The sequence below is a fragment of the Lithobates pipiens genome, unplaced genomic scaffold, assembly GCF_037356315.1.
Source record: "Lithobates pipiens isolate NorthernLeopardFrog02 unplaced genomic scaffold, aLitPip1_a1.2 Scaffold_25, whole genome shotgun sequence".
NCBI classification, from domain to species: domain Eukaryota; kingdom Metazoa; phylum Chordata; class Amphibia; order Anura; family Ranidae; genus Lithobates; species Lithobates pipiens.
Genome location: NW_027507787.1, coordinates 104,759,000 through 104,782,100, shown reverse-complemented (window position 1 = coordinate 104,782,100; position 23,101 = coordinate 104,759,000). Strand labels below are relative to the sequence as shown.

The window sequence follows — 23,101 nt, the reverse complement described above, 5'->3', positions numbered from 1 at the left end:
GTTAACGGCAAAAAAAAAAAGATGCCTATGGCACATGCTATTCTCAGGCGGTCTCCCATCCAGGTACTGACCAGGCCTGACCCTGTTTAGCCTCCGAGATTAGGGCTTTGAGGGTGATGTGGCCATAGGCAATCTCTTTGGGCACCGTCAACCCTCTTGACAAACCTCAAGATGGTCACCTTGGGAAACAAGGGAAAAAAACAAGTCGACGCAAAAAAAAAAAGAAAAAGAAGACTGCAGCTCCTGGTATTCCCAGGCGGTCTCCCCTCCAGATGCTAATCAGGCCCGACCCTGCTTAGCCTCCAAGATAAGACGAGATTTTGAGCTTTCAGGGTGATGAGGCCAAAGACAATCTCTTTGGGCACCCTAAACCTCCTTCACAAATGCCAAGATAGTCACCATGGAAAACAAGGAAAAATAAGTCAACGGCAAAAAAAAATAAAAGAAGCCTATGCTACCTGGTATTCCCAGGCAGTCTCCCATCCAGGTACTAACCAGGCCTAAGCCTGCTTAGCCTCCGAGATTAGAAGAGATTGGTCGCTTTCAAGGTGATGTGGCCATAGGAAATCTCTTTGGGTGCCCTCAACCGTCTTGACAAACGCCAAGATAATAACCTTGGGAAACAAGGGAAAAAAATAAGTCAACGCCCCCCCCCCAAAAAGAGAAGCCTACATCACCTTGTATTACCAGGCGGTTTCCCATTCAGGTACTAACCAGGCCCTACCCTGCCCATAGGCAATCTCTTTGGGCACCCTCATCCCTCTTGACAAATGCAAAGATGGTCACTAAGCCCGACCCTGCTTAGCCTCCGAGATCAGACGAGATTGGGCGCTTTCACGGTGATATGGCCGTAGGCAATCTCTTTCGGCACCCTCAACCCTCTTGACAAACGCCAAGATGGTCACCTTAATTGAAAAAAAAACAAGTCAACATCAAAAAAAAAAAAAAGAAACCTACGGCACTTGGTATTCCCAGGGGGTCTCCCATCCAGGTTTTAACCAGGCCCAACTCTGCTAAGCCTCCAAGATCAGATGAGATTGGTTGCTTTCAGGGAGATGTGGCCGTAGGCAATCGCTTTGGGGACTCTCAACCCTCTTGAAAAATCCCAAGATGGTCACCTTGGTAAACAAGGGAAATTAACAAGTCAACTCCCAAAAAAAAAAAAAAGTCTATGCCACCTGGTATTCCCAGGCAGTCTCCCATCCAGGTACTAACCAGGCCCGACCCTGCTTAACATCCGAGATCAGAGGAGATCAGGCGCATTCAGGGTGATGTAGCCGTAGACCATCGTGCTGGCCACTCTAAACCCTCTTGACAAACGGCAAGATGGTCACCTCTGCAAACAAGCAAAAAAATTAAAACAGGTCTTCAACGCCAACAACATATAAAAAAAAAAGCCTACGGCACCTGGTATTCCCAGGGGGTCTCCCATCCAGGTTCTAACCAGGCGCGACCCTGCTAAGCCTCCGAGATCAGATGAGATTTGTTGCTTTCAGGGAGATATGGCCGTATTCAATTGCTTTGGGCACTCTCAACCCTCATAAAAAACGCAAAGATGGTCACCTTAGTAAACAAGGGAAAATAACAAGTCAACACCCAAAAAAAAAAAAAAGTCTATGCCACCTGGTATTCCCAGGCAGTCTCCCATCCAGGTACTAACCAGGTCTGACCCTGCTTATCCTCTGAGATTAGACGAGATTGGTCGCTTTCAAAGTGTTTTGGCCATAGGAAATTTCTTTGGGCGCCCTCAACCGTCTTGACAAACGCCAAGATAATCACCTTGGGAAACAAGTCAACGCCAAAAAAAAAAGAAAAAAAGAAGCCCGTGGCACTGGGTATTCCCAGGAGGTCTCCCATTTGTTACTAACCAGGCCAAATGCTGCTCAACCTCCGGGATCAGACAAGATCAGGAGCTTTCAGGGTGATGTGGCCATAGGCAATCTCTTTCGGCACCCTCAACCCTCTTGACAAACGCCAAGATGGTCACCTTGGGAAACAACGGAAAAAAACAAGTCAACAACAAAAAAAAAAGAAACCTACAGCACTTGGTATTCCTAGGGGGTCTCCCATCCAGGTTCTAACCAGGCCCAACCCTTCTAAGCATCAGAGATCAGATGAGATCAGTTGCTTTCAGGGAGATGTGGCTGTAGGCAATTGCTTTGGGCACCCTGAACCCTCTTGAAAAAAAAGCCCAAAAAAGAAAAAAAGAGAAGCCTATGGCACCTGGTATTCCCAGGCAGTCTCTCATCCAGGTACTAACCAGGCCTGATCATGCTTAGCCTCCGAGATTAGTCACTTTCAGGGCAATGTGGCCATAGGCAATTTCTTCGGACACCCTCAACCATCTTGACAAACGCCAATATAGTCACCTTGGGAAACAAGGGAAAAAAACAAGTAAACGCAAAAAAATAAATAAGCCTACGGCACCTGGCCATCCAGGTATTAACCAGGCTCAGCCCCTGCTTAGCCTCCGAGGTGAGACAAGATGGGGCGCTTTTCAAGGTGATGTGGCCGTAGCCAATCTTTTTGGGCACCGTCAACCCCCTTGACAAATGCCAAAATACACTTTGGGAAACAAGGGAAAAAACAAGTCAACGCCCCAAATGAAAAAAAAAAGGAAGCCTATTCCTAGGTGGTCTCCCATCCAGGTACTTACCAGGCCCGACCCTACCCATGGGCAATCTCTATGGGCACCCTCATCCCTCTTGACAAACGCAAAGATGGCCACTAGGCCTGACCATGCTTAGCCTCCAAGATCAGATGAGATTGGGCGCTTTCACGGTGATATGGCTGTAGGCAATCCCTTTGGGTATCCTCAACCCTTTTTGACAAACGCCAAGATGGTCACCTTGAGAAACAAGGGAAAAAAACAAGTCAATGCCAAAAAAAAAAAAAAAAAAAAAAAAAAAAAGAAGCCTATAGCACCTGATATTCCCAGGTGGTCTCCCATCCAAGTACTAACCAGGCCCGCCACTGCTTAGTCTCCGAGATCAGATGAGATGGTTCGCTTTCAGGGTGATGTGGCCGTAGGCAAGCTCTTTATGAAACTTCAACCCTCTTGACACTCATCAAGAGTTCTGCGGTTTGAGTTGGAACAGCAGCATTTCCAGTTCGTAGCCCTGCCCTTTGGGCTAGCCACAGCACCCCAGGTGTTCACTAAAGTGCTGGGTCCACCTCTAGCCAGATTAAGGGCACATGGCATAAGTCGTAGCATACCTAGACAATCTGTTACTAATCAGTTGGCTCATTTAGAGCAAAGCATACGCACTACAACCATCTGAAGAGTTCGGATTCTAAACCTAGAGAAATCTTCCTTAACACTGCTAAAAAAGCTGGAGTACTTGGGTCTGATCGTAGACAGAGCCCACGAAAAAGGTGCTCTTGCCTCGGGCAAAGATCAACTCCATAAGAGTTGGTGCGGATGGTCAGGTCAAATGGCCTAATCTCGGAGGCTAAGCAGGGTCAGGCCTGGCTAGTACCTGGATGGGAGACTGCCTGGGAATACCATGTGGCATAGGCTTCTTTTTTTTTTTTTTGCCGTTGACTTGTTAAGTGTTTAATTAAGGTTAGATATACCACTACATATCTAACATATCCAAACTATATATTAACCTCCCATATCAATAGTGTTTTATTAACCCTAAATTAACATAACCAACCCCAATGTGTATATTTAATAATCTTGTTAACAAATTCATTATTACTATTAAGGCCTGTGACATATCAAATATAATACATCCATACAATTTAGTGACTCTTTCTTGCCTTTTCGACTTACTTCCTTTTACCCATTACCATTATACCCCCCTACATCCCCTCCCTCCCAACACCCAACGCTGTTAGCTGTGCTTTTTAGGCTTCAAAGAGAAAAGCGCCCCCCCCCCCCCCCCCCTGAGCTTTCAGCGGTATCGCCTTGTTCAAGATTGCTTCTCCTTTTACTTTTTTACTTTATTTACTTCTTTTTACTTTATTTCCTTACTAACCTTGAACAGTGTCCATAGAGTGGTGGTCAGCATCATATTTTGCTTGTTCAGCTTTACTTTCTCCTGTCACCTTTCACCATCCTTTCACCATCCAGCTCTGTTCTTTTTCGTACCCCCTCGGAGGTTCACGAGCTCTCCCGAGGTTCCCCGAAATCTTTCCGGGATCTCCCGATCTCTGCCGTCCTCTGCCCGACTCCTCTGTGACACTTCCGAGGCTTCCGAAGGGAGGATCACATCTGTCGGCTCCGTCTCTCAAGCCTTAGACACGGACCGGCGTTCGGATCCACTCCCTCCCCCAGCCTCTCTCAGCTTCAGATCTGGCGGCGCAGGGACCGGCACTCCACGGGGTCCTCCAATCCACCGGACGTACGGCTCCAAAGAACGGCGTTCCACGGGCTCTCCACCTCCTCACAGTGATCACGCCAGGCACTCCATCCACTTAGCCACAGGTGAGGGGGTGAAAGGGATATCCCTTATGCAGCTTGGAAATTTGCTGTGTTAGCAATCCCTGAGTGAGTCCTTCCAGGGAGATTTCATATGCGGCTCAGAGTCTCCATAACGTAGCTTAACTTCTGTGCAGATATTAATATGTAGGCTCCATAATCTCTTTATGCCACAGCACAGGCACCAGCAGCAGCAGCAGCTTCCTACACCAGCGTGTCAGCATGCCGACCTCATGGAGCTCACCTAGTCAGCAGCTCCTCCCCCCTCCATCAGGTGTCTGGTGCCTTTGGAGGTCTGCTTCTGGTGCCTTTGGGGGTCTGCTTCTGGTGCCTTTGGGGGGTCTGCTTCTGGAGCGGTCTTCTGGTGCCTTTGGGGGTCTGCTTCTGGTGTGGTCTTCTGGTGCCTTTAGGGGTCTGCTTCTTTTTCGGTCTTCTGGTGCCTTCTTTGGGGGTCTGCTTCTGTTTCGGTCTTCTGGTGCTTTTAGGGGGGTCTGCTTCTGGTGCCTTTGGGGGTCTGCTTCTGGTGTGGTCTTCTGAGTTTAGGATTTCACTATCTACAAATGATTAGGGAGGCCGGTAGGCTATCTTTGTCATTCTGTCTTGGTCGAGGCCCTTTATCTCCCCTGCTGTTTGCCCTGGCAATAGAACCACTGGCCATTAGGATCAGGGAGCACAGAGGCATCACAGTTTTCTGCTATGGGGATAGACAGGAAAAGGTGATGCTTTATGCAGATGATACTATGATTTTGCTGGGGGACTCAGCACAGTCTCTGGATAACACATTAGATACAGTGACCCGCTTTGGGGAGTTCTCTGGTCTTAGGATAAACTGGTCCAAATCCGCACTTATGCCTATAGATGAGCCACAACCACAGCAGGGGGGACAAGTGGGAGAGATCCCTAACGCCCTCCAGTTTAAATATCTGGGGATACAGGTGACACCGCAAATCAGAGACTATGTTGCGTTAAACATTGCACCGCTGCTGACCAGGTTTCGCTCCAGGACTAAGACTTGGAATTTGCTGTGTATGTTGGCTGCAGGCAAGGTGAACCTTATTAAAATGATCCTAATGCCCCAACTGTTATACATGTTGCACAACTCTCCTGTGGTGATCCCGCTGAAGACTTTTAGGATAGTGAACTCCATCTTTCGTGAGCTAATATGGAAAGGCCGACCCCCTAGGATTAAATTAGAGCATCTCCAACACCCAAAGTGGGACGGGGGGCTTGCGCTGCCGAACCCCTGGCTGTACTATTTAGCCTCTCAACTACAACATTTAATAGGCACTATGGCCCCTGAGAGTGACCCCACTGGCAGAGTCCCTAGCGCTTCTGAGGCCATCATGTTGTACACGGTGGGCGGGGGATCTGTTCAGACTGCCCTGGAGGCTCAGGCCTTCGGCAAACCCCCCCAAAAAAGTTTCCCCACATATAACTTAATACAGAAAGTATGGAACAAAACCAAATATTTGCAGGGAGCTACGAGTATTAGTGAATACAGCCCTATCTGGGCTAAAGAGTCATATCCTGAATTAGCAAAGCTGCAGCATAAGGAAAGGTGGCAGAGGAGGGGAGTGTTTTATCTAACGCAGATAATCAGTAATGGTCAACTGTTATCCTTTGATACTCTGAGAGCGAGATATCAACTCCCGGCACATATGTACTTTTATTATATGCAACTTAGGCACGCCTTTCTGGCCCAATCAAAGGTTTCGGACTGGCAGCTGGAGGGATTGCCTCTTGTGTCCCAGCTTAAATCAGCTGCCAACGCAAAAGGATTTATCTCGCAGAGCTATGCTACCCTTTTAAGCAGGTTCTTGTTGAAACACCCCCTGCGGTTAAAAGGAAATGGGAATTAGATGTGGGACCCCTGGAAGATGAGCAGTGGGAAGAGGTGTTGCAATCGGTGGCAATCTGCTCGCTGAATGTGACGCATAGACTTACCCAACTGTACACCATACTGAGAATTTACTATACTCCCCGTAGGCTACACTCTATGGGCCTTACACCGACACCGGTGTGTACCAGATGTAAAAAGGGATCACGGTGACTTACTACACATGCTGTGGCGATGCCCCAAACTTCATGTCTATTGGAGGGGGGTGAGGGGCACCCTGAGCACGGTGTTTCGGGTGTCAGTCCCCTGGGATCCTCGGTGTTGCATTCTGAACTTGCTGGATGAGTTGGACTGGGAATGGCATACTAGAGAGGCTCTGACCAGGGCGCTCTTTATTGCCCGCAAGTTGATAATGCTCCACTGGAAATCGGACTCCATCGGTCCGGTAGTGGACCACCACTGTTAGTAATACGCTGAGAATAGACAAAATTGTCTATCAGCATAGAGGTTGCCCTGATAAATTTGAAAAACTATGGGGGCCGTGGCTGGATACTAGTTTTTTTTCTGGATAAAAAAAAAAAGAAGGTCGACAACTTTATGTCAAACAAGGGGTCCGCTAGCAGGAGGAACAGACGCATTAGTCTTCCCAGGGGATCAGTTTTCACTGATCTATGCTTTTCCTCCAGTTCTGCTACTTCCGCGCCTTGTCCGCAGGATTAAGCAGGAACAAGAAGAGGCGATTCTGGTGACCCCAGCCAGGTCCCAGAAGATCTTAATTTTTCAAGATCATAAAGATGGCAGTAGGAGTCCTTTGGACTCTGCCATTATAGCCAGACCTTTCTTGCACAAGGTCCGGTATTTCATCCAACTTTATGGATAAGGAGTATATAAAAAGATAAAGATAAGACTCTATAAAAGATCGTGGGTGATTTCCTTCAGTAGTGTCTACTTTGACTAATGCCAGGAAGCCGGCTTCCACAATTACTTACTATAGAATCTGGAAGGCATAGGTTTCTTGGTATGGATCCAGGAGTTGGCACCCCAGGAAGTATGTCAATAGGCAGGATTCCTGCCTATGTGATCTGAAATGAAGCTGGCCTTGACTTTTATCAAGAGCCAGATCCAGGCCATGTCAATGTCTTTTCCTACGGCCTGTTGCTTCCTACTCTTGGTGCGTAGCTTATTCAGGGGGTAACACAGTTTATCCCCCATATCAAGGCACCTCTAAATACTTAGGATTTAAAATTGGTCTTGTCGGCTTTGTTAAATCAGCCGTTTGAACCTTACGAGAAATTCTCTTGGTTCTTTGACAAGTAAGATAATCTTTTTTTGCTTGCCATTTCTTCTACTAGAAGAGTATTGGAACTAACGACTCTGTCTTGTAAGAGCCATATTTCATCATGCATAAGGATGAGGTGGTTTGATGTCCTCATCCTGAATTCTTACCAAAGGTGGTAACAGGTTTTCATTTAAACCAAGATATTATTCTTCCTTTTTTCTCCCCAGAAGCCTTAATCTGGGGAAGAGAAAGCACTACAGTCACTTGATGTAGTAAGAGCGATCAGAATCTATTTAAAGGCGACCGCTCAGATTCGCAAAACACAGGTTTTGTTTGTACAGCCAGAGGGTCCAAGATATGGACAGGCAGCATCCATAGCCACTATTTTCCAAATGGATTTGTCAAGTGATTGATCAAGCTTCAGCTTAAAGAAGAAAATTCTTCCTTCTCATATTAAGAGCACATTCATCCAGGGCGATTAGTGCCTCTTGGGTGGTGCATTATTAGGCCTCTATGGCTAAGATCTGTAAGACCGCAACTTGGTCTTTGGTTCAGACGTTTATCTGTTTTTTTCAAATCGATATTAAAGGTCATGAGGATATTGCCTTTGGGCACAGTATACACTGCAGACTGCAGTATGAGTCCTCTGGCCTGCTGTTTCCTTGATTCTGTCTCCCCCCTTCAGTTGCCATTGCTATGGGACATCCCACATAGTTATTACTATGGCTCTGTGTCCCCTGATGTAAGAAAAGAAAATAGGATTTTTAAAACAGCTTACCTGTAAAATCCTTTTCTTTGATGTACATCAGGGGACACAGAGGTCCCTCCCTTCTTCTTCTTATACACTTTGATTGCTTGGCTACAAAACTGAGGACTCCCAATAATGGGAGGGGTTACATGGGGGAAGTTCACGCCTTAAGGGGCGTGCCAGTGTCCAGCACCTGATATGTCGATATAACCCACATACCCTGTTTCCCCGAAAATAAGACCTAGCATGATTTTCGGTGATGGCTGCTAACCTTCAATCCTGTGTCTGGGTTTTGCTGGAAACTTGCAGCCTTGAGTTCTCATCCCAGGAGTCAGGTGGGCTCCTATCAAGAGGGCAGAGTGTGTATCTGTGCAGTAAAGCTGAACGATTCTGGCTAAAATGAGAATCATGATTTTTTTTTGCTTAAAATAAAGATCACGATTCTCGCTGCGTAACATCATCTTTTACAATATATAAAAAAATCGGGCTAACGTCACTGTTTTTTTATTTATTTTTTATTTGTTGAAGTGTATTTTTTCCCAAAAAACTGTGCTTGAAAGACCCCTGCACAAATACAATGTGACATAAAATATTGCAACAACCGCCATTTTATTGTCTAGGCTCTGTTAAAAAAATATATGTAATGTTTGGAAGTTCTAAGTAATTTTCTAGCAAAAAATACTGATTTTACCTTGTAAGCAACAAGTGTCAGAAAAAGGTTTAATCTTTAAGTGGTTAAACTGACCTCATTTACACAAAGTTCATCCCTTTCATCTCTAAAAGTACTAAATGTTACGATGTTTATAGTTATCTCCCAGCGCTGACAATTTTGTGAAAAATGTGGCAAGCTACCTGTTTTTTTGACAGCTGAGTGAGCAGAGAACTTTCTGCACTTGTTACGGGAATGAATCAGGGAAATGCGCATAGAGATCGGGAGGGGGGGTTGAATCAAGATCACAATTTTTGAACGAATAATTGTGCAGCTCTACTGTGCAGCAAGGTGCAGCAATCTTCAAGGCTAAGCGAGTCTGAACAGCCGCTGGTCTGAGGGACTGGTATGCATAGCAGCAGGACTATGGAAGCATAGCCAGGTTGGCTAGCATTTTCTCCAGTTCATGTTTTGATGTTGAAGAACTCTTGTATGGGAACCTATATTCATGGACTTTTTTAACACTAGGGCGGTGCTGGCGTCGGCGGTAAAGTGCTGCTATTTTTAGCGGGGCTTTACCGTCGTTTTAGCGACGGTATGCGGCCACTAGTGCTGCAGTTTTAACCCCCGCTAGCAGCCAAAAAAGGGTTAAAACCGCCCACAAAGCACCGCTGCAACGGAGCTTTGCCGGCAGTATAGCTGCACTGCCTTATTGATTTCAATGGGTATGTTAGGTGTGACCTCAACAAGTCACCTATTTGTCAGGTTATGTTACCGTTTCCCAATTGTTAGTTAGAGTTCTTATCTAAGCAAAGAGACACGGAGGTATTCAGTATTTCTGCTCAGAAGTCCGTCGTAACTCTGACTCTGACTCTGAGCTCTTTATTACTTCTCTTTTATAGACAGAAAAGAGCAAACATCAGCAAATGTAAAAAAACAACATTTTTGCAAAGGAAAGACAATTCTCCGGGTGTTATCAGCTGATAAGACAATCTTCTGGGTGTAGACTGCTTTTTAGGGCTGATGCGGCCTCTCCTTATGCGTACGTGACTAAAGATGACGAGTCCTTATTTCACAGAGAAGGATAGAGAAATACAAGTATTTAGTAAGACATACGGTCAACCATATTTTGTTTAGACACCCCTTAATCCTTACATTTCCCCCTTTGACATCACCCCTCCCTCTTGCCCTGGGTCCACCTGAACAAGTTCTAGTCGGCCTATATCTAGAGTACTCTCCCTGACCGCGAGTTGTCAGAGGGGTATACACCCATCCCCCTGGACAGTACCAACATCTAAAATTCAGGAAGAGTGGCTTTTCTGACAGATGGGTGATGTCAAGGATCTAAATCTACCTATCTTCACAAAAGTTCCATCTTTTCCGCATCATTTACCTTGGCTTTCTTGCAAAAGCACATGAACAACTTAAAGCATGCATAAAAGAAAAATACGAATAAGAGCACCACTATAATCGTCATTGCTGCCTTCTTAACCCAAGAGAATAACCCTGAGAAACTAAAAGTTCCACCAAACGGATCCCAGTCGCGACCAATATTTCGGGCCTTCTCTTGTAAATTCTTTACTTCCGTACGGTGTTGTGCAATGATGTCATAATAGTCAGGTACCTCAATGCTGGTGTTATGTATCCAAGTACAGCACTCATAGTCCTCAGTAGTTTCACAGAGTCCTGTCAGTGCTGCACTCATACTTTCAATTGCTAATTCATGTAATTCTAATTGTTGTCTGATGGCTCTGGTCTCCAGATTTAACTTAGTAATGTCATCAGAGTTTTTCTCCAAAACATCATTAATAATTCCTGTATAGTTATTTAGTCTTTTCATTAAGTCTATACCCCATCCTGTCCAGGACGGGAACCAAGCCCATGCCATGTCCTTCTTCAGGAATATTTCTCTTTTACTACGATACCTGAGGGGATATCTAGGATGCATGCTAGCTTCTAATAGGTGATCACCTCGTTCATCACCTACTACTCCCATTACTGGTACTAAACTTGCGAGGTAGCACCATCCCTGAGCTCTTCTAGGTATCCAAGTATAACATTTATCCTCACAACAGATGTATATATTGTTTCCTAGAGCTACTGATCTTGAACTGATATCATTTCTATAATGAGAGGTGTATCCATAGAGGGATAAGTTGGATACTAACCACCTAACATTATTATCCACAATGTTAGTGAGGAAGTCAGATAATGTCTGGTGTGTGCTGGAATTACTGGGATAGAAGCTTCCATTTAATACGACAATGGACAAATTAAACTTGCTGTCTTGGCATTCTCCATTTCCTCCCGTTGTGTTCCCTAAGTTGAAACACCAGGCAGGGGAAAAGGCGAGACCATTTGACTTAAACATTACTGTCTCGCTGGTATTTGTTCTAATTATGTTAATGCTACTGTTAGCAAGATCAGTATAGTTTATAGGAACTGCCATCAGTGGTATACTTGCTGTGCTGGGGTGTAATTTGCTACAAATCCAACATTTCTCATATCCTGACTTCTGGGCATAAGCATATTTAAACTTCAGTAATAACATTTTTTTAGAAAATCCTTCATCCTTGTGTATTTTATTCTGTGAGGTAACCAAACTATTAGCCAGAATTACTGAAACAATAAAAAGATACATGTTGTCATTTGCCAACTGGCTCCTTTTTACAGTGAGAAGCGTGGATCCAGGTAGGTTTCCCTTCCAATTTCACTGAGGTTGCTGTAATCAATAGCACCTGGAAAGGACCTTCAAACCTTGGTTCCAGTGTCTTTCTGGTATGTTTCTTTACATACACATAGTCTCCTGGTTGTAGATCGTGAGTACCTGTGACAGAATTAGGGTCTGGAAGAGAAGAATACACACTCTTGTGGATTTTAGTCAGACGCTGTTGCAACTGTATTACATACGTAGTTAAACTATCACATTGTAATTGCATACTTTGAGGAAAATATAAACCTAATCTAGGTGCACTTCCAAACAGTATTTCATATGGGGATAACCCGGTTTTTCCTGTTGGGGTGTACCTAATAGAGAACAAAGCTAAGGGTAGGCACTCAGGCTATGGTTTGTTCAACTCCTGCATGGCCTTTTGTATTTTCAGCTTGATTGTACCATTTACTCTTTCTACTGATCCTGAACTCTGTGGGTGGTAAGGAGTATGAAAACTTTGTTGAACCCCTAACATTGCCATCACATTTTGCATTATTTCTCCCGTGAAATGTGTCCCCCTATCTGATTCTATTGTTTCTGGGAGACCAAACCTAGGTATCAGCTCAGTAATCAGTTTCTTGGCGGTGGCTTTTGCCGTAGCTGATTTCACAGGATAACTTTCGGGCCAGCCTGAAAATAGGCAGATGCACACGAGAACAAATTCAAAGGGGCCGCTCTTAGGCATTTGTATGTAGTCAATCTGCAGTCTCTGAAAGGGATATTGGGCCCGGACCTGATGTTTACGTGGGGTTTTCACTCTCTGTCCTGGGTTATTAATCAGACAGATTTGGCATGCAGCACAGTAGTTCCTTGCAGTACTACTGAATCCAGGGGCTAGCCATCCTTGGCTTACAATCCTATACATAGAATTGGAGCTGACATGAGTGGGTAAGTGGACAGCCGCTGCCATTGCGGGGTATAGAGAAGCGGGTAGACATATTTTGTCTCCTTCTCTCCATACATTGTCAAGGCCTGGTGCAGCTCCCTCCTTAACCCAACGGTCCTTCTCAATAGCCCCTGCTTGTTCCTGTAGTTCCATTAGCTGCTGCCATGTGGTTTCGGGCATACTCACCTGTACCGTGGCTAAGGTCTCAGGGCTTACTTCCCCTAGAGCTGCCTTCTTTGCAGTTAAATCTGCAAATGCGTTTCCTTTTGCCTCAGTTGTTTTTGCGCTCGTGTGTGCCGCTATCTTCATGATGGCTACTCTTATAACCTTTTGAAGATTGTTCAGGACTCTTTTGATTCCTTCACCATGTTTAACAGGTGTGCCTGCTGCTGTAAGGTAACCTCTAGCTTTCCATATGTGGCCATAATCATGTGCCACACCGTAGGCGTATGCGGAATCAGTGTAAATGTTCCCTTCTTGTCCCTCCAAGTGTTCTAGGGCTTTCTCTAGAGCGGTTAGTTCCGCTTCTTGTGCCGACATGTGTGCTGGTAGTGACTTTGCCTCAATTACCTGTGTGTCCGTTACCACAGCATAACCTGTGTGATATTTACCTTTGTCATCGGCAAATCTACTACCATCTATGTACAGTGTGTGTTCTGCATTTGCAATGGGTATGTCTGTGACATGTGGGAACCCCGTGGTTTCTTGTTCCATAAGTTGAAAACAATCGTGTTCATCAGATGTTATGTCTTGAAACGAAAGTGTGTCAGAATCCTGAGTATCTTGTGCTGTGTCTACACCATTATCATCATTACTCCCCCCTGTCAAATCTGTCTGTAATGGTAAAAGCTGTGCTAAGTTAAAAGAAGTGCATCGCTGAAAGGTAACATTGGGGGGTAGGAGCAAAGTGCATTGTAGACGCAGCTGCCTTGCCATTGATATGTGTTTTGGCTGGACCTGTGACAAGATGGCGTGTATGTCATGTGTGGTATGTACCACTACAGGATTGTCTAAGACAATTTCTGAGGATTTGTCAATGATAATTGACACTGCTGCAACTGCTCGTACACAGGACGGTGATCCTCTAGAGACAGGATCGAGAGCCGCCGAGAAGTATGCTACCGGCCTTTGTTTGATGTGTTGTTGTGTCAACACCCCTGTTGCGTGTCCCGTGATTTCAGCAATGTACAAATGAAATGTTTTGGTATAATCAGGGATCCCGATCGCAGGTGCCGAAATTAGTAACCTTTTTAAGGTGCTAAAAGATTCATGACCTGCTTCTGTGAGTACATAGGGTACTATTTTCAAGCAATCATATAATGGCTGCATCAGAGAACTGGCATGTGGTATCCATTGTCTACAATATGATACCATTCCCAGAAACATACGAAGTTGCTTAAAGTTGCGTGAGATATTCATTTGTCTTATGGCCTGGACTCGGTCTTCAGTGAGGTGTCGAGTACCCTGGGATATACAGTGGCCCAAAAAGACAACCTTTTTCTGACATACCTGTAACTTAGTTCTATTCACCTTGCACCCTTTTTCAGCCAGGAATTGTAACAATGATAGAGTGGCTTTTAAACAAGTATCGTTATCCGGACAACATAACAATAGGTCATCTACATATTGCAACAATACACAAGTGTCAGGCGGTAGCCATTCTCCTAACACTGTCTGCAGGGCTTGTGAGTATAGAGTTGGCGAATGCGCTATTCCTTGAGGTAGGCGTGTCCAGGTTAGCTGACGGTTTCGAAGGCGGAACGCGAACCATGGTTGACATTCCTCCGCCAGGGGTACAGAAAAGAAAGCATTTGCCAAGTCTACAACTGTAAATGAGGAGCTATCTGATGGTATTTCTGACAGTAAGGTATGCGGGTTCAGTACTAATGGCGTTATTGGGGCCAATATTTTGTTTATTGCCCTTAAGTCCTGTACCATCCTATACCTTATTGGGCCATCCCCCAATGTCTTTTTCTTAACTGGATACAATGGGGTATTGGCTGGTGATTGTATTTCTTTTAATGCTCCACTTTTAAGTAGAGCCTCCACTTGTAGTTCTATAGCTGCTTCCTGGGGCGCACTGAGTGGGTACTGTTTCTGCTGAGGGAGAACTGCTCCTGGAATCAGCTGTAGAGTAACCGGGGGTATGGGCAGAAGCCCAACGTCTGCTGGATGTGTTTCCCATAACCCTTCCGGAAGGCTAGACAGAATTTGGTCTATTTCCGGTGAGGGCGTATTGGACGGTTCTGGTTCTTCTTCCAAGCATTGTATTTTACTACAGATTTCTATACCCTCTGGGTCATCTCCTATTGCTAGGGTGACCATGCCATCTGGGTGATAAGTAATGTTCGCTCCTATTTTCTGAAGAATGTCTGCTCCTAATAAATTAGTGGGACCTCCTCTGGAAATCAAAAAGCGTGACAAAAACATGTGATTTCCTATCTTTACTTTTAAAGGTTTAGTCAGCGGGGCATCAGTCAGGAGTCCGTCATAACCACTTATGGGTATGGTGTCACGGGACGTCATGTGTGGAGGGACTACTGAATCAGACAACAGACTGCGTGACGCTCCTGTGTCAACCAAACAAGGAATATGTTTACCTTCCACCTTCATCAACATGTGGAGCATTTTGTTCTCTGATTCAGCTAGGACTGGGGCAAGTCATGCGGTCGGATCGTCCCTATCATTGGTACGCCTCTGTCTGTAGTCCCTCGTGCCTCTGTCCGTGTTTCCTTCCTGTTCGTCTTTTATCCTTTTCCTACAGTCTCTTTTTATATGTCCCACCTTGTTGCAGTAATAACAGGTAAGAGGTTTACGGGAGGAATTCCCTCCTTCATTGACCCGGGCAGCAGTGTTAACTCCCGGTGTCCTTCTGGGTTTAGTTTCTGCTAAATCAGCCTCTATGCCTTGTGCTTTCTGCAACAATGTTCCTCTGTCCCGTATGGCTCTCCATTCGGGAGTACATGCCTTCAGTTTGTCACCTACTTGGGGTACTAGTCCTTCCATAAACTGTCGATTGAAAGCCCTAATGGTGACGGGTAAGGCTAAATCTAGACCTTCGTCAGCCATCATGCTTTCCATGTTGAGGTAAAATTCTGTAACAGTCTGACCTGGGGCCTGTTTTATGGGCGCTGTCGAACCCCTTTCCTGCTGTTTCCCTTGGCAAAATTCTCGTAACTGAGCAATAAACAGGGGTCTAGAGTCTATATGACGGGGATGTACTCCTGGCGGATCTGCCGCTGGATCCCCTTGTGGTCTATGTGGAGCAATTTCATTCATAAATTGATTAAACATCGTTAGTGTCATTTTATGTCTACACAAATCTTCCCCATCTTGCCAAGTTGCTTCATGTGTGTCTAGTAATTGTGTCACGAATCTACAGAATGCGGCAGGTTTTGCTACGGGATCAGGAGCATTCTGTATTAATGCCATAAGAGTGTCAGCCGACCAAGGTGTCCATGTCCTCAGAACGACTTGTCGGGTCACTGTAGGTGGCTGTCCTGCTTGACCCGCATTTGGATTATTTACTTGTATTACCCTAGTCCGACTATGGACTGGAGCTACGGGCTCTGGTCTTTGAGCGCCGCAATGCACACATTCCTGTGCCCAGTCTGGGTTCTGGATACCGCATACTCGGCATACCCACCCTCTTCCTCTTAAGGAAGGATAAAGTTTTGGTCTTTCATTACCTGGTGTGGTGGTGTTATAAGGAGGTGGAGTATCTCCCGTATTTACCCTATCGCCGGGAGCAGAAGGAAGACTTTTGTGTCGGACCTTCATATCCCATCCACCCTTTTCCTGACAATACTTCCATCCCTCCTCTTCAGCCCTGTTGGAAACCTTAATTAAACATTGTATTTGTGATACCCATCTGTTCTGCAATATCTCTCCCTGTCTGTCTTTCTTTATTTCTTCCCAACCTTCTACACTTAATCCATTTTCTCCATCCATCCCCAATTTCTTGAGAATCCTATTCGTGCCCTGTGCCTTATCCTTCCCATACAACATTGTAATTATGTCTTTAACAGCATAACATTTCTGAGATTCCTCCTGGGGTTTACCATGTGTCTGGCCCATTTTGACAGTCCTGCCTAGGTGGCGTTTGGATCACTTACTAAGTGTCTCGTTGCCTTCTCCTCCTAGGGTGCCAAAATATTAAAAACCTCTCCTGGATGAGATCGAATTACTTTATATGCTAGCCAACTGACAAATATTATGACCAGACTGACGGCTACAACATATACAAGCATTCCCTTTTGGTGGCCAAACACATATGACTAGGTCTCCGGGACTTTGTGGAGACCTTATTTCCGTCCCATTACCATGGAATCTCTCAGCATTCGTTTCTTATTCCTGCTTTATTGAGGCAGTCAGGACTTATACTTTCAACCCGTTTTTAGGCTCATGAATCAAAAAGCGTATATCAAACTTAAGTGTCGGACCCCCAAAGTACTCTTACGAGTTAAGGGCGCATTCCGTTACCCATTGGGATGATATATGTTTCAATTCACACCATACAAACAGGGCTTATTTCATTCACAACAGACAGATGACAAGTAGACAGACAAGAAACAACGGTAACATAAGCCAAAATATTAAGTTCAAGACCCGCTTACTACAGAGGTTGGTGTTTACCTGAAGAACAATTCAGACAGATCAGGTGGGCACAAATCTAAGAAGCACAGAGTTTATAAGAAAATAAAGCTTTTCTTACCTGCGCAGGATTTGTCTGTGGTTCTTGATGTCCCCAGCCTCTTTGTTCCGTCCTTATGTTCGTTCGCCTCTTGTAGTTTCTTTCTGAGGTCCCTTGTTCGCGGCGCCAGAAATGTTAGGTGTGACCTCAACAAGTCACCTATTTGTCAGGTTATGTTACCGTTTCCCAATTGTTAGTTAGAGTTCTTATCTAAGCAAAGAGACACGGAGGTATTCAGTATTTCTGCTCAGAAGTCCGTCGTAACTCTGACTCTGACTCTGAGCTCTTTATTACTTCTCTTTTATAGACAGAAAAGAGCAAACATCAGCAAATGTAAAAAAACAACATTTTTGCAAAGGAAAGACAATTCTCCGGGTGTTATCAGCTGATAAGACAATCTTCTGGGCGTAGACTGCTTTTTAGGGCTGATGCGGCCTCTCCTTATGCGTACGTGACTAAAGATGACGAGTCCTTATTTCACAGAGAAGGATAGAGAAATACAAGTATTTAGTAAGACATACGGTCAACCATATTTTGTTTAGACACCCCTTAATCCTTACAGGTAGGAGCGGTGAATAAACCGCTCCAAAGATGTGGCTAGCAGGACTTTTTTCACTGCCCTGCTAGCGCACCACTCCAGTGTGAAAGCCTTCCGGCTTTCACACTGGAGTGAAAGGGGCTGTTTTTTTCAGGCGCTACATAAGTGCTATTTTTAGCGCTGTAGCGCCTGAAAACCACCCCAGTGTGAAGGGGGCCTTAGGCTCGATTCACATCTATGCATGTTGCTTTTGAGCGTTTTTGCAGTTCTTGTTGCGTTTTTGGACATGCATTTTTGCCACGTTTTTTTTTTTTTTTCTTCACTGTGGTTGCTTGCCAACCAGCTATATACAGTGAAAAAAAAAACTGCAAATCGCAGTAAAAATGCAGTGCTTGCGTTTTTTGATGCAGCTCCATTGACTTCTATTACATGAAAAAACGCTGCATTTTTGCATGAAAAAAATGCCCCGCCCTTTCCAAAAATGCAGAGGCACAAAAATGCATTGATGTGAACATGTTCCATAGGAACCCATGTTAAAAAAAATGTCCCTGCATCTCTGCAAAATGCATCAAAAAACGCGTTAGTGTGAATCCAGCCTTAAAATCCATTATATTTTATTTAGAAATTTCCTCTAAATGACTATAGATGCAGCCGTCAAGGCCAGTGTAAATGAGGCCTAATAGTCAATAGTCTGGTGTAAAATGCATAAAAAAGCACACCTATGCTTTTTTTTTTTTGTGCATTTTCAGTTTTGCATAAACACCCTACAGTCCATTTAACATGGTTTCCTATGGATGTAGTTCACATCTGTGCATTTTTTGGAAAGGGCCAGGGATTTTCTGTTTTTTGGTTACATTAGATGGTTTAAATGGTCTAAAGATGTGCATTGAAAAATGCTAAATACACCTGCAATATGCAAACTGCACAAGTGTGAATCAGACCTTGGACAGATTTAGAAGCTGCAGTGTGCATGGGCACTTAGGCTGGATTCACGCCTGTGCATTTTGGAGATTTGTACTACAGAATGTGTTCCATATGAAAACATGTTAAGTGGGCTGTAGTGAAAATCTGCAGAATGCAAAAATCACAAAAAATGCATGGGTGTGAATCAAGCCTTATAGCTTATGAAGAAAAAACTATCCAAGGAAAAACCCCTACCTTTTTTTATGTATAGGTTTTGCTTGCAAAAGCTTTCTTCTGTCTCCCAGGATGCCAGTTTTTCAGACAAGAGATTGGCAGCATTTTTTTAAAATTTGGAGCACTGGCCTTTGCTTGTGACCAGACAGTGAACCCTAAGGCCGCGTACACACGGGCGGACTGTCTGACGGACTTGGTCCGCTGAAACGTGTTTCAGCGGACAGTCCGCTCGTGTGTGGGCTTCAGCGGACTTTTTCAGCGGACAGTCTGGCGGACTAAGTCTTTCGGAATTTCCGTAATATTGTCCGTCCAAACTTGGTTTCAGCGGACAGTCCGCTCGTGAGTAGGCAAGTTGGACGGACTAAGTATGGCACATGCTCAGAAAGGATTTACACGGCCGAAGGTTGCATTGCAGTGTATTGGACGTCGTATTTCTAGTCCCGTCGTACATGCTGTACACGTCATCGCGCAAGCTTTCAGCGGACTGTCTGTTCATCGTGTGTGGTCAAGTCCGTTCATTCAAAAGTAGGACGGACTGTCTGTCGGATTGTCTGACGGACTTAGTTGGACGGATAGTCCGCCCGTGTGTACGCGGCCTAACTTGTTACAATGTTGTATCCTCCTATCAGGACATGTTTTGGACTTTTAAACTCAGGTGACTCTGTGCTGTTTCTTCCTTTGCATTTTGGATTTTATCTAGAGTGGATTGAATTTATCAGAGTCTGTGACCAGATCATCCAGTGCGTTGGAAGAAGTGAATATCAAGTCACATTCAGGTATGTACACCACTTTCATGTTGTGAAGTTTGTCAGTCACTAGAGAGATGACATATGGGCTTATTTTTGAAGTGCAGTTTGCCGCTTTTGTAAACTTGCGTGATGCTGTCTATTGGTGAATGAGGGATTTATCTGGAAAGTTGGTTTGCAGGGTTTCTTCTTCCTTTTTTATTTTTCAATGTTATATGCTTAGAATGCAAGGGTAGAGCATACTGCTGTATACTCTATATTGTGTAGTATGTGATATGTAATGCAAACATCTTGCATTCTGTAGTTTTTCTGTATTGTAAGCACATTTAAGCTTGCCATACACTGTACAATGTGATTTTACAACCTTCTTTAGAACTACCAGAAACTATACGGTGCAAGTGACTGTCCATTTGTGTTCTTTCGCATAGTTTTATTCAAGCCATACACATGGTGGTTTTTAGTTTTTTATTTTTTTTATTTACTTTAACATGCAGGTTGAAGGAGAGTGTGTATCTGTGCAGTAAAGCTGAACGATTCTGGCTAAAATGCGAATCATGATTTTTTTTTGCTTAAAATAAAGATCACGATTCTCGCTGCGTAACATCATCTTTTACAATATATAAAAAAATCGGGCTAACGTCACTGTTTTTTTATTTATTTTTTATTTGTTGAAGTGTATTTTTTCCCAAAAAACTGTGCTTGAAAGACCCCTGCACAAATACAATGTGACATAAAATATTGCAACAACCGCCATTTTATTGTCTAGGCTCTGTTAAAAAAAATATATGTAATGTTTGGAAGTTCTAAGTAATTTTCTAGCAAAAAATACTGATTTTAACTTGTAAGCAACAAGTGTCAGAAAAAGGTTTAATCTTTAAGGCCTCATGCACACGAGACGCAGATGAAACCTCTGTTAAAAAAAAGCTGAAACGCGCGTTTAGAAACGCGCGTTTTGCCGCGTTTGCATGCCGCGTTTAGACGCGTTTGCGTTTAAACGCGTTTATAAAGATAACATCATGTAGACCCTCCCCAAGCTCTCAAAGCATTTTTTTTAACTATTTCTGCTATTTTGATCAGAGTGAGCAGCAGCAGCATAGAGAGCAGTTGTACACTTGCATTTGCCGTGTCACTTGCCACGGCACCTGCCACAAGTTGTGGATTGTCCACTTGCCACGTCACTTGCCACAAGTTGGGGATTGTCCACTTGCCACATCACCTGCCACGTCACCTGCCACAAATTGTGGATTGTCCACTTGCCACGTCACTTGCCACATCACCTGCCACGTCACTTGCCACGAGATGTGGATTGTCCACTTTCCACGTCATCTGCCATGCCACCTGCCACAAGCTGTGGATTGTCCACTTGCCACGTCACCAGCCACATCACCTGCCACAAGTTGTGGATTGTCCACTTGCCACGTGACTTGCCACATCACCTGCCACGTCACTTGCCACATCACCTGCCACAAGTTGTGGATTGTCTACTTGCCGCGTCACTTGCCACATCACCTGCCACGTCACTTGCCACGTCACCTGCCACAAGTTGTGGATTGTTCACTTGCCACATCACCTGCCACGTCACCTGCCACAAGTTGTGGATTGTCCACTTGCCACGTCACTTGCCACAAGCTGTGGATTGTCCACTTGCCACATCACTTGCCACGTCACCTGCCACGTCACTTGCCACGTCACCTGCCACAAGTTGTGGATTGTCCACTTGCCACGTCACTTGCCACAAGCTGTGGATTGTCCACTTGCCACATCACTTGCCACGTCACCTGCCACAAGTTTTGGATTGTCCACTTGCCACGTCACTTGCCACGTCAGCTGCCACGTCACTTGCCACGAGATGTGGATTGTCCACTTTCCACGTCATCTGCCATGCCACCTGCCACAAGCTGTGGATTGTCCACTTGTCACGTCACCAGCCACATCACCTGCCACAAGTTGTGGATTGTCCACTTGCCACGTGACTTGCCACATCACCTGCCACGTCACTTGCCACATCACCTGCCACAAGTTGTGGATTGTCTACTTGCCGCGTCACTTGCCACTTCACCTGCCACGTCACTTGCCACGTCACCTGCCACAAGTTGTGGATTGTTCACTTGCCACGTCACCTGCCACGTCACCTGCCACAAGTTGTGGATTGTCCACTTGCCACATCACTTGCCACAAGCTGTGGATTGTCCACTTGCCACATCACTTGCCACGTCACCTGCCACGTCACTTGCCACGTCACCTGCCACAAGTTTTGGATTGTCCACTTGCCACGTCACTTGCCACGTCAGCTGCCACGTCACTTGCCACATCACCTGCCACGTCACCTGCCACAAGTTGTGGATTGTCCACTTGCCACGTCACTTGCCACATCACCTGCCACGTCACTTGCCACGAGATGTGGATTGTCCACTTGCCATGTCACTTGCCACGTCACCTGCCACGTCACTTGCCACGTCAGCTGCCACGTCACTTGCCACAAGATGTGGATTGTCCACTTGTCACATCACCTGCCACATCACTTGCCACATCACCTGCCACGTCACCTGCCACAAGTTGTGGATTGTCCACTTGCCACGTCACTTGCCACATCACCTGCCACGTCACTTGCCACAAGATGGGGATTGTCCACTTTCCACGTCACCTGCCATGCCATCTGCCACAAGTTGTGGATTGTCCACTTACCACGTCACCAGCCACATCACCTGCCACAAGTTGTGGATTGTCCACTTGCCACACCACTTTCCACGTCACCTGCCACGTCACTTGCCACAAGATGTGGATTGTCCACTTGCCACGTCACCAGCCACATCACCTGCCACAAGTTGTGGATTGTCCACTTGCCACGTCCCTTGCCACGTCCCCTGCCACGTCACCTGCCACAAGTGGATTGTCCACTTGCCACATCACTTGCCACATCACCTGCCACAAGTTGTGGATTGCCCACTTGCCACGTCACCTGACACAAGTTGTGGATTGTCCACTCGCCACGTCACTTGCCATATCCCCTGCCACAAGTGGATTGTCCACTTGCCACATCACTTGCCCCATCACCTGCCACAAGTTGTGGATTGTCCACTTGCCACGTCACCTGACACAAGTTGTGGATTGTCCACTCGCCACGTCACTTGCCACATCACCTGCCACAAGTGGATTGTCCACTTGCCACGTCATTTGCCACATCCCCTGCCACAAGTGGATTGTCCACTTGCCACGTCACTTGCCACATCACCTGCCACAAGTTATGGATTGTCCACTTGCCACGTCACATGCCAGTCACCTGCCACAAGTTGTTGATTTTCCACTTGCCACGTCACCTGCCAAGTCACTTGCCGCGTCACCTGCCAGGTCACTTGCCACGTCACCTGCCACAAGTTGTGGATTGTCCACTTTCCACGTCACTTGCCACTTCACCTGCCACGTCACTTGCCACATCACCTGCCACAAGT

At 45.4% G+C, this 23,101-nt stretch overlaps 5 pseudogenes; all 5 read right to left on the bottom strand.

Moving 5' to 3' along the window:
* Positions 1-950: 950 nt before the first annotated feature.
* Positions 951-1,069, bottom strand: LOC143931578 (5S ribosomal RNA; annotated as a pseudogene).
* A 97-nt stretch (positions 1,070-1,166) lies between these two features.
* On the bottom strand, positions 1,167-1,285 carry LOC143932175 (5S ribosomal RNA; annotated as a pseudogene).
* Positions 1,286-1,395: 110 nt separating this feature from the next.
* Positions 1,396-1,514, bottom strand: LOC143931643 (5S ribosomal RNA; annotated as a pseudogene).
* A 519-nt stretch (positions 1,515-2,033) lies between these two features.
* LOC143931729 (5S ribosomal RNA) lies at positions 2,034-2,152 on the bottom strand (annotated as a pseudogene).
* A 761-nt stretch (positions 2,153-2,913) lies between these two features.
* Positions 2,914-3,032, bottom strand: LOC143931714 (5S ribosomal RNA; annotated as a pseudogene).
* Positions 3,033-23,101: the final 20,069 nt, after the last annotated feature.